The sequence below is a fragment of the Hippoglossus stenolepis genome, chromosome 13, assembly GCF_022539355.2.
Source record: "Hippoglossus stenolepis isolate QCI-W04-F060 chromosome 13, HSTE1.2, whole genome shotgun sequence".
NCBI classification, from domain to species: Eukaryota; Metazoa; Chordata; class Actinopteri; order Pleuronectiformes; family Pleuronectidae; genus Hippoglossus; species Hippoglossus stenolepis.
In genome coordinates, this window is record NC_061495.1 from 9,452,078 (window position 1) to 9,463,491 (window position 11,414).

Below are 11,414 nucleotides of genomic sequence, written 5' to 3' on the forward strand. Positions count from 1 at the left end.
AAGTGAACCGTCCCTGGAAGAAGATGATACTGTCCCTGACACTGAGGTAATTTGAAGGGGTTACCATCATGATGGACCACTAATGAAAACAAATGGCAGCCGCATGCATTGGTGCGCTCATAAAAGGTACAATTTCATGTGGGTAGCGGGCATGCACGAGCCCTGTGTCCCCATCAGGAGGCACACAGAGGTCGCAGGAAATTCTGCCTCCATCACCCTCCGTCTTTTCCATTCCTCTGCTTTTATGTTCCCGCTGTTATCATCCATCCATCCGTCTTCCCGCAGTTATCCAGAGCAGCAGTTGCATATAGCCGCATCATCCCCTCCCCCCATCCCTAACACTAAAATGACCTTCACTAGGCTCTACGTGCCGGAAGACGGGGGAAAGACAGAAGCAGAGTGGTACGGAGAGAGAGAGAGAGAGAGAGAGAGAGAGAGAGAAACGGTTGTGAAGGAGGGAGGGAGGAGATGTGGCAAATGAAGAGACAGAGGAAAAGAAGGGGGAGAGGATGGTGGGGTATGGGGATAGATAGCGGGAGGGTGGTGAGAGAGAAAATATGTGGGAGATCACAAATCGTACGTTAAATGGGAAGAAACAGGGAGAGGTTGGGATGAGGACTGGGAATAAGATGAGAGAGTTCGATTGAGGAATGGGAGCACACTTGCCCTGTTGATCTGTCTTCAGTCGAGCAGCATCACCCCGACTTTACCCCATAATGCATTTTCAGGTAGTACCGTGGGACAGTAGTTTTAATGTTCTGATAATTGAGTCTTTCCTGCAGGAGCACTGTCTCATGTGGCTGGAACGACAGGAGGAAGATTAACTGTGTCCATGTGTATTTGACCTTCTCTTTATCCTTGTTTAGCCCTGTTTCACTGCACTGGAGATGAACACCCACATGATGAAGAGAGAGAGAGAGAGCGAGAGAGAAAAGTAAGAAGCACGTTCTCACACTGCTGCAGGCTTTCCTGCCTAAATTCTGACTGTCTCTCTCTCTCTCTCTCTCTCTCTCTCTCTCTCTGACTCATCGCAAAGTCATGAAATACTAAAGCGAGGGTAAATAGAGATTATTTAGAAACTATCCTATACATTCAGAAGGAAGCCATGACTGTCAGCTTCGGCAAATCTGTCCCGCTGTCTTATTGTCTCTAGCTCACTCTTCCTCGCTCTATCTTTCTCCTCCACTCTGTATAATCTTCAGCTCATTAGCATTTCAAAAAAATCATATCTTTATGAGTCATGCATCGCAAGGCACTCTGGTGAGTTTGTCATTACTTCGGTCGGGGGAGCCGGGGCGAGTCAGCCTCCCTTCCAATGCAAGACCCAGTTCAGAGGGGGCGGGCGGGCAGGGGGGGGGCGGGGGGGCTGTCGGAAGACATTTCGCATCCTGCAAAATACACAAAACCCATTCTGTCAGTCATGCGACACAGTGAATGCAGCTGGATGTATGCGAGCGCACATAAGATCCGATGAAGATTTACTGATCGCGGAGGAGAAAGTGGGTCAGTGCAGCAGCAGCAGACGGTAACAGGATCCAGCACGAAATAAAGGAATTTGTATGAACAGAGCAGATTGGAAGGTTTGAAGTGATGAGCCACAGAGTCAACATCAACTATTTTGACTTTTAAAATCAGTTCAAACAAATGCATCTTGTATCTCTGCACACAAAGCTCGTCCAATGTTAAACAGCAAAATGGGAAACAATGAGAAGATGTTATTAAATGGTGTTGAAAAAAAACCAAATGAGACAAGCTGTGTTCCTATTAAACCCAAATGTGTCCAGACTAGAATAAATAATTAATTCCTCGCAAGTATCTTCTAATGTTTCCTCTATCATATCAGATCATACAGTACCATTCAACAAATATAGAGATATTCCAACACAATTTTCCCAATTTTCCCAATTCATGTATTCATCATTCTGTGTTTTCATTTATCCTCAAACCACATTGGATTCTCACTGTGGATCATAGCTGGGCAAGAAAAGGTAGTTCTTCTTTTAGGCATGTCTTCAATTGAGAAATGGAATCCTTTATGTGACATAACATAAATTCAAGTTGTTACTCAGGCTTTACAATAATCTCACATTTTATATCTGAAACAACAACTTCTGTCTATTTTTCATGAATCTTCACAGTTACGTGTTAGATCCAGGGTTGAAGCTGAGCCAGGGGTTGAGTTTGTGGCTCTTTGTGTCACACTTGACATGTTTGAAGTAGTCAAGCTAAAGCTCTAGCAACACGTCTGCATACTGCATGTGGATTGAAGTCGCCTACACTAAGAAAGGTGGGATGAAAACATGAAAAATGAAAAAAATATGCATTTAAAACTGGAGAACAAAAAATGTGATCCACACATAAATAACTATTCTCTGCTCTATTTATGAGCTGAAAATAAAATTTTGAACAATAAAACCTAGAATCAGGTCGGAGAAACTGTCGGTTCCAATTGGATCAATCTTAAAACGAGGAATAATGGTTATAACAACAACAGAGTTTAATGAGGAACTTTATGTTCCTGAAAGTGGGTTTTAAGGGTCTCAAAAATAGCTGCTTTCTAAAAAATATATTTCCCAGAGAGGTGAAATAAACTTGTCTTGACTTTGCTGTCAAACTTAATGTGAAGATGACTCACGGTGTATCCATGTAGATCCTTGATAAATGTATGCATTATGAACATAACTCTCCGCAACCCTCCTCTAGAGCCTGTGGGCTATGGAAGACAATATGATCAGCATATCCAGAAACTTCTGGTGCTGGTTCTACAGGTCCGGCTTTTTGGCAACCAGCTCTGAACCTGTGATCTTCCGAATACGGTTGCTGCTTGGAGGACTTCTTTGATGGTTCTTCCCCCAAATGACTAGTGGGAGAAGGGGAGCATGGTTGCAATATCTCAGGCCACCCCATCATTTCCCACAGGCCCAAGAAGACAAGTTGTTTCTCACCCGTGGAAACTTCAGGTAGAAAAAATGCAGGTCCTGCATCTTGGCCGCAACCAGCTCCACACCCGTAATCTTCCCCTTGATGAGAAGAAAACGGGGAGCAGGCTGCACCATCTGAGGCCACCCCCGTCCTGTCCTCCATTGCCTACAGCTCCACACCCGGAAGAAGGGAAGCATGGCTGCATCTTAGGCCGACCCATCAAAACCACTGTACGCTGTCATCCAGGCCTGAATTGGAGTCCGTGCTGTCCTTGAATCTGTCCTCCCCATGTCAGATATATCTGTCCCTTATCATCCCTGGGCCGTATCTCTGCCACACTTGAGACAGTGTCAGCTGTTGGACAAATCAATGTGGTTGTCGCGAACAGGTGACAGGGTTGGCAATCGATCATCTCTGCTGGTATCACTTAAACTATCACATATGAGGGGAATGATTTACACACACGAACACATTCACCTACAAAGAACAAAATGTATTAATTTACAGGGTTACACTGCTGTAAAACCGCCTCCATTAATGACCGGATTAACTGCCAACATTTAGGAGATTAAATTCTCTGTGTTCACAGGGAACAACACTTTGTCTCAGTCATCTGCAGAGAACACGTTATACACACATGAAGTGTTCTGCATGCTGCGTAAAACAAATACAAAAGGATTTTTATTTCTGCAGGAGGAGAAAATGTATTTTTCCCCCCTACATCCATGTCATGTGCAAAAATCTTCATCCCTCACAATTGAAAAGTCCAGAAAAGGGAAACTGGAGGGAACGAGAACGACTCATCATCGCAGCGGCTCGGAGAAAAGGATCCGTCACTGATAACCGTGACACAACGAGATAAAAGAATGAGGCAGGAAAGTGCATCAGAAGAGCGAAAGAGAACAACTTTTTCCCTCTGTTGTCAAAATGCAGTGAGGACTAAACGTTCACTTGTTGAGCGTGATTTCAGTTTGTTGAGACTCATAATGGTGAATTAGGTCGGAGTCATGAGAGTCATACGTACAGACGTGAGGGGGAAACAATTTGCATGCAGCTTCTTTGCATTTGACATTAGTGTCACACTCTGTTGTGCAGCGTTGTTCTTTCAGTGTCGCATTGATGAAAACACTGCTGCACTATTCTGAGTACAGCTAATGAAAAGCATGTCAGTGAAGTGTTTAATAATTACTGTTTGAATTAATAATATGTTTGTGGTAAAATGAGGGGACTTTATAATTATAGGCACAAAGAAAGCAAAGTAGAAAGTCTGTATTTACCCGAAAACAGGAGCGGGACATAATACAAAATATTTTGGAAAAAATACTTTTATTTTGAAAGGATGTGAATGACATGATAGAGATGGCCTAGTGTCAAAAAAGAGCCGTTATTTCCTGTTCCAACTGCGTCTAACGTCCTCTAATGTGCACAACATGTCCCAGGACATCGGTGACCTCCAGTCCAACTCTTTGTTCCTGTGCACATTAGGCGATTCAGCACATCAGAACAACAATATTCAACAGAGACGCCAGATAACTGCAGAGTGGAAATTTACACAGAACATTTCAGGAGCTGTTTATCAAGGACATGATCTAAATGTGAAATATGTAAGACTGTCCACCTACTTCTGTGACTGACAATAGTACTGTCATATAGGGCAATATGACATCAATAATATATATTGGCAGTATAGCAAAGGTTTATTAGATATATATTGATATCATGCTTATACATTTTGTAAGCACACTGAGGAAGTATAACACATAATTGATTTATCTCAGATTTGTAAAATGTTTTCAGGAGCAAAAATTTGTCATTAAACTAAAAAACAAATCAAAGTGATAAATGTGACATTTATCATAATAATTATAGATAGTGACTTACATGAAAATGTTTATCCTGATAAAATGTTTCGCTATATGGTCCAACATTTCAAATATAGTATAAGTAGTAGTATTAATAGATTTGCCAAACATGGTGATCACACAAAGCAAAGGAGGCCCAGGTGTGTGTGTGTGTGTGTGTGTGTGTGTGTGTGTGTGTGTGTGTGTGTGTGCTGTGCGCGTAGCTTCACTCACCTGATTACCTCCACCTGCTTCTAATCGACTCATCACCTGCAGTATAAGAGCTCCAGCCGCTCATCTTCAGATTGTCTTCCTCACCTCAGTGGCAGCTACTCGTCTGCTCTCGGCCTCGTCACTGTGCTTTCCTGTATCTGTCAGTGATTCTCTGATGTTAGGGACTATTTACTGTTTCCTTGCTCCACGCCTGCTACAACCAACCAACACATGCTCACTTGTTTTGCCACAGCCACGCTGCGCCTACCAGACACCTTCTCTAACACCTGCCTGCTCCACCATGTGCTCCTGAAATATAAATTTAATGCTAAACTCTTATCCAGTGTGTTTCCGCTTCTGGATTTGCCTAAAAACATGTTGCTACAGGACGGAGCCGTCGTTAATGCATGTACTGAAATGTTTACAGAATGTACAGAGTTGCGTAATGAAGTGCCATTGGCCTTCAAATAATAATCAGAATACATGTAGCGCAGCTAATCCATCAGTTCTTGGCAGATATGCGTGTGTGTGTGTGTACAATAGAGAGTGTCAGGTTAAGGCCTCCTCCACAGCACCTCACTGAAAATAACAAGATAATCTGATCAAAGCAAATCACCCTCCTCCTCATGTACACTTATAGCTGCAATCACAGCGTTTGCCTTGAGGCTTCATCACGACTGATTAAAAACACATTTTGATCCGGCAGAAAATCAAATGTGCAAAATGCATATATGATACACAATATATACACTTCCCTGTGATTTACCATGATGTGTTTTGCACTGGGCTGTAACAGCAAAGCCAGCTCTGTAAATGGAGGCAGAGCGGTGGCCAACTGCTCCTCCAGATTGTGTCCAAGTGTCCTTGAACAAGACGCTGAGTCCCTACCTGCTCCTATTGTGCTGCCATCACCATCAGCATGTGAATGTGTGCATGTACATGTGCGTGTGTACATAACAGTTGAAGTGCTTCGAGTGGGAGACACACCAGATAATCTCTATATAAATGGAGTGCATTTAGTGAGCGAGGGATGAAGTGACATTGTTGGTGGGAAAGATGAGTGCTTGTTCAAAATGAGAACAATGAATAGAACAGTTTCTATTACAAAATCAGAGGCAGCGTTGGCAGTGTCGTGCATTTGTTGCTGATTGAAGACTTTGAATGTAATTTAATAGACCAGTCAGCAGATGACATAGATGTGACTGAGCTTCTGACTTTCTCTCAAAGTGATCATTACCTCTCTCAAGGACTTCATGTTGTGTTTATGTCAGTTAGGCTAATGCAAAACTACAGGAAGGCTAACCACGGAACTCTTATGAATCAGGAAAGAACCCATTAAATTTAGGTGTGAATCTGGATCAGGAGATGATTTACATCAGGATTTTTTTTTACTCTCAATTTCAAGATTTTTTCACGATTTATCTTGACTGATTTTCCCAGGGAGCAATTCATAGAACTTGTCATAAGAAATCAGGTTTAGTCATACACTAAGGTTGAACAAAGGAAGACAACACTTGACTATGTTAATAAAAGGGACTGTTTGTCTTTATTGTTTATCTTTAAGTTCTTCCTGGGAAATGTGAGAATAATTTCAATATTGACATTATTGATAAGTCCTCTCCAATTTCTGTGCATTAAATAACTTAGTTAACTCTTTGTCAGTTAATTACTGTGGATTTTCTTAATGAATGTTTACTACTTAAGTAATTTAAATATGTTTTCCTCTTTATTTCTTTGCATTCTCTTGCATTTGTATGCTTTGAACGTCGCTGTCGCTGTGACCATCTGAGAGCTGATTATTTCCAAAGCAGATCTACGTGTTAGATGTGAATGGAATGAAAACAAATGCTTTGGCTTATTAACACTGACAGTCACAGATGTATTATGAATGCAAAGTGGCCTATTTCACTAAAAGGAGAAGGAGAAGCTTAATGAACTCAATATGAAAAAATAGTGCATCTTTTCTGCCTGTTGTTGCAACAGTTGCATCAGATACCGACACTAATCATGTTGTTCTTCGATGATTGAGTTCATTATTGGATAAAATCACTCAGGCTTTGCTTCTTCTTTTTGCTGAAAATAAGTTCCATGTGGAGGACAACAAGAATTCTCTCTGAAGGCTAAACAGAGGTAAAGTTTTGAGAGTTGTCGAAAATGAACGCAGGGCCGTGACAGTGTTTGAATTCTTTACAATCCAGCATCAAGTCTCCTCGATGAACTCTCTCAGCTCTCCCTTCATCTTTGGATCAACGCGATCAGCAGCTCTTACATTATTTTACTTGAACGTTCGACTCGACGTGATGATTCAGTTACGATGCGTAATTTCTGCTGCACATCATCATTTTGCTCCAAACTCGACGACTCAATGTCCTTGACTGTCTGGGTGTGGGACCGCTCTTTGTACAGCACCTACCTATCGTCTTTCCAGTAACATCCTTCACAACCCACACTGTGTCTGGGTCTCTCACATCTTTTTTTTTTATGTAGGAGTTTTATAGTTTTTATTTTTTAGAATAAATCAGAGCTCGCAGCCCTTGAACTGGGCTGAAAATTGTTTTTCTTCCACTGAACTTGCCAACATTGAAAAGGAACAGTGTAAATTTCATCACAAAATTAAATAAATAAAACGTACTAGAAACCAAAAAACTAGACTGTACTCCTCTTACTTATGTAGAGTACATACCTCTGTCAAGGTCAAACAGTTGCCTTAAATTCAATCCAGACTCAGCCAACAAAATGCAGATCATGAACTCAAAATCTCCATGGTAAACATATGAGACAAAAATTAACAAACCAAATAAACCCTACCCCTCTTAGAAACCATGGTTAAATCTTCTAGATCCAGATCTTAATTCTGATCCGTACCAAATTAGACATAGCATAGCATAGATTAAAGAAAGTGATCCTGAATCCAGCCCTTTAATCAGATATGTGCCAAAATGTTACGGCTTCTTTCTTGATTAATGTAGTTTTTGTGTAACCCTGCTGACAAATAAGCAAACAAACCAACAGACAGGGGCGAAAACATAACCTCCTTGGCAGAGATAACAAGAGTAGATACAAATTTGACTATAATTTGACTATGAATAAAAGATAAAAGGTCAGTTTTTGTCAACTAATATGAACAAATGTCAAATGAGTAAAACTTGACTAATAATTAACTTACATTTTCTAAATCAGGTGCCAAGGATGACAGCAAAGGATATTACGATGTTTGCCATCATCCTGCACCTAAATCCAGTGGATCAGCACACACCTGCCCTTCCAAACCAAGGTTAACAATGCCTGCTCTCAAAATGATGGACCTGGACTTCACTCTCATCTCTGAGAGTTGCCAACACATTTGATGAAACACATCCCACAATGGTGTGAGGATCACAACAAGCCGCACGCGTCGGAAAGGCAGCGGAGATGCAACCAGAGCGAGACTGAGCAATGACCTTGGAAACAGAGACTGTCAACACATCTCACGTCTCACGTCCGAGTTCTGTCACTAGCTCGGAAACTGCTCCTTTAACAATCCCTCCAAATCATGTCCAGACTGTTCACAGGATCGTATTTGTGACGAGCTGAGTTGTTTACTATGAATTCTTTAAGGTTTAATTCAGCGGGGGCGAGGTGAGAAAACTCAATTGTTCAACACGCGCTTCCCTCTGCTTTCTCACAATAAAAACACACACACACACACACATGCAGACATGAACACACACATACTGTACACACACACACAGCAGAGTGGTGTGTGTGAAATATGAAAAGCTTATTGCAGGGAAACCCATCTGATATCTGTTTGTCATTACCATAATAATTGGCACTCCACTGCACAGAGTAAAAGCCGAGCGGACTGGGATAGAATAATAACTAGAGACCAGGGAGGGAGGGGACACACTGCAAAAAATATCAATCATAACAAGTCTCATATACAGTCCGACACCCCCACCCCAATTTAAAGTACAGACAATTGACACCCAATGGGCTGCAGTTATTCTTCTTTTTGATCCCAGCACAGTTCACCTCGCGTCAGGATTTGCCCGGAAATAAAGGTCATTATAGTAAAAATGAAGAAAATGTATGTTTTAGCCTCAGAAGATTCCTGTCACTTGTTTAACAGAGATTATGATTTCAGATACAAGGGGTGAGTTGAGAAGTATTTTTGCAGAGTGACAGAAAGAAGAGCAGGCGATGCTGACAGCCATATGAATCTCTGCTCCCCTGAGATCTGTTTTATCTATCTACCATGTCACGCACGCACGCACGCACGCACACAAACGCATGCACGGCTTTGCTCCTTTTTTTTCTTTCATCATCGATTTCGCTCAAAGCTCGCAGCGCTCACTGATGATGAATGGCTTCATATTAGTGTAAATTCTACACCCTGAAGATTAAACTGCTTTGGAAAACAACAGAGATTCACAGATTTCTAATGTCGTACAAATCCTCAGGTCACTGTGGTTATCGCGGAAGTTCAATTGATGCAGTGTCTCCAACGTCAAACAAAAAAAAAACCAGTTTAAAAATAGATAAATAGACCTTGAAGGAAATGTAGGCATCCAGTAGCTTTAAAACCACAAACAGGAAAAGCACTTAAGAATTATGGAGGTAGACTGAAAGTAAAAGGCAAATGTGCGTCTGCAACAGTCGACAAATTATCAGTAATATATGAATATTTAGCTTAGGTGAGAAAAATGTAACATAAAACCAAACATATTGTGCACAGGCCCCAAACTGCTTCAATAAAAAAACAGTAGTCTACTCGATTAGAGGATGAACGGCCGCCTCCTGTGCAACCACCTGACCACCTCGCATCTTTGTTCCCTGAAAGTCATTCACATGACCAAGCTTCAGGTCAAACTGAAGCTCATATAAGGCCTGATGATAACAAATCCATTTTTCCATTAGCAATTTCTCTTCTCTTGTATTTTTACATTTCTTATCAGACGGGAAAAGTCTCTTATAAAAAGTGGGGATTAGAAAATCATCACCCTGCTCACCGGTATAGCCAGAGGCAGGGTATTGTTTTCTGTCTGTCTGTGTGTGTGTGTGTGTGTGTGTGTGTGTGTGTGTGTGTGTGTGTGTGTGTGTGTGTGTGTGTGTGTGTACAATAACTCTACATTACATAGATAGATTTTCACCAACCTTGGTGGGTGTATCACTTGGGAGGGTGTATCTGATGATTGGATGAGAGAGGTGTTCTCATGCAGTCTTATCTTAATTATTCCTAAAACCTCCACTTTGTATTTTGATAACATTACATTTACGTGCAACTTGATTCCATAAATTCAATGTAAAAGGTCAAATTGAATGAAGTCCACCTCCGTTCCTGTCTTTGAATTGACTTTGTATGTAATCTTATTGTGTGAAAAATGATTGTGTTGTTTGTGAGCGCGACACAAGTCTAATTAAAGTCTGTTTGTCCTTTGTCCTCGTCTGTTGACCGTCACTCTGCAAACAAATCGGTTAGAGAGACACTCTAAAGCTCAAATTAGGAAATTGAATCGTAAAGACATCACTCATTTCTTAAGCCCTCTCTGCATCTTATAGGACTATAAAGTTAAAGCTTTTATAGTTTGAAAAATTATTTGATCATATGACATAATCGGGATGTCACTATAAAGTCAGAAAATGACTTTATAAATATAGTGCAGTAATGCATTAACTGTTGCAACCAATGAACAGAGAAACATGAACCAAGGCTTATTTAGATCGACCAAACGTGGTCGTCATATGGTTTGAATGATGTCATGATGATGTCATTATGAAAAGGCATTGTTACAATGTAAAAAACTTTCATTACCCATGAAAAATCCAAATTGTTACAATCAGACGCTGCATGTTCAGCTGCAAAGTGTTTTCCCACCACTTTATTAGAGGAACAAAGATGAACACTTGATGTAACTCGTGTTCTCTTCCCACCACCTGCCCCAGCAGAGACTGAGCCTCCACCAGCGAGACACCAGTCAGCTAAACGACAGCTGCAGCGTGTGCCACTGATTCAGCGGCTGTAAGGAGACTGCTAATGCAGCGCTCGATGAGTTGCAAATAATGACATCACGTCAGAGGAAATCACACAGATGGAATTCCAGTTGCGCGACGGGGGGGACTTTGAAGGTGAGCGGAGTTAAACAGTGAGAGGACTTTTCCAAGTTAAAAAAGATGATGAGGTGATAATTTACCAGAGCAGAGGGTCACCTGAGCTCCGATCTTATTTACATCCCCTCCTTGATTCGTACAGTTCTACAAGGTCCCTTTCCGGGTCGTGCTTTGGGCCCCCAAAACAGAAATGACAGAGGAGGGTGACATAAAGATGGGCTGTCGGCCGGATTCCCTCATACCGGACAGTTTCCTCCAAGGTCACGACGGAGCTCTGGTATGACTCATAGAATTAGTTCATAAATCATTCAGCGGGCGAGGAGATAAAAAAACACTACCTGGAGGCAG

At 41.5% G+C, this 11,414-nt stretch overlaps 1 long non-coding RNA gene across 1 annotated transcript; it reads left to right on the forward strand.

Annotated features, from left to right (window-relative positions):
* The first annotated feature begins 547 nt into the window (after positions 1-547).
* LOC118120358 lies at positions 548-8,782 on the forward strand. Its single transcript, XR_004698204.2, has 3 exons — positions 548-728; positions 867-934; positions 8,157-8,782. It is a non-coding gene; the product is annotated as an uncharacterized LOC118120358 (long non-coding RNA).
* The last annotated feature ends 2,632 nt before the right edge of the window (positions 8,783-11,414 follow it).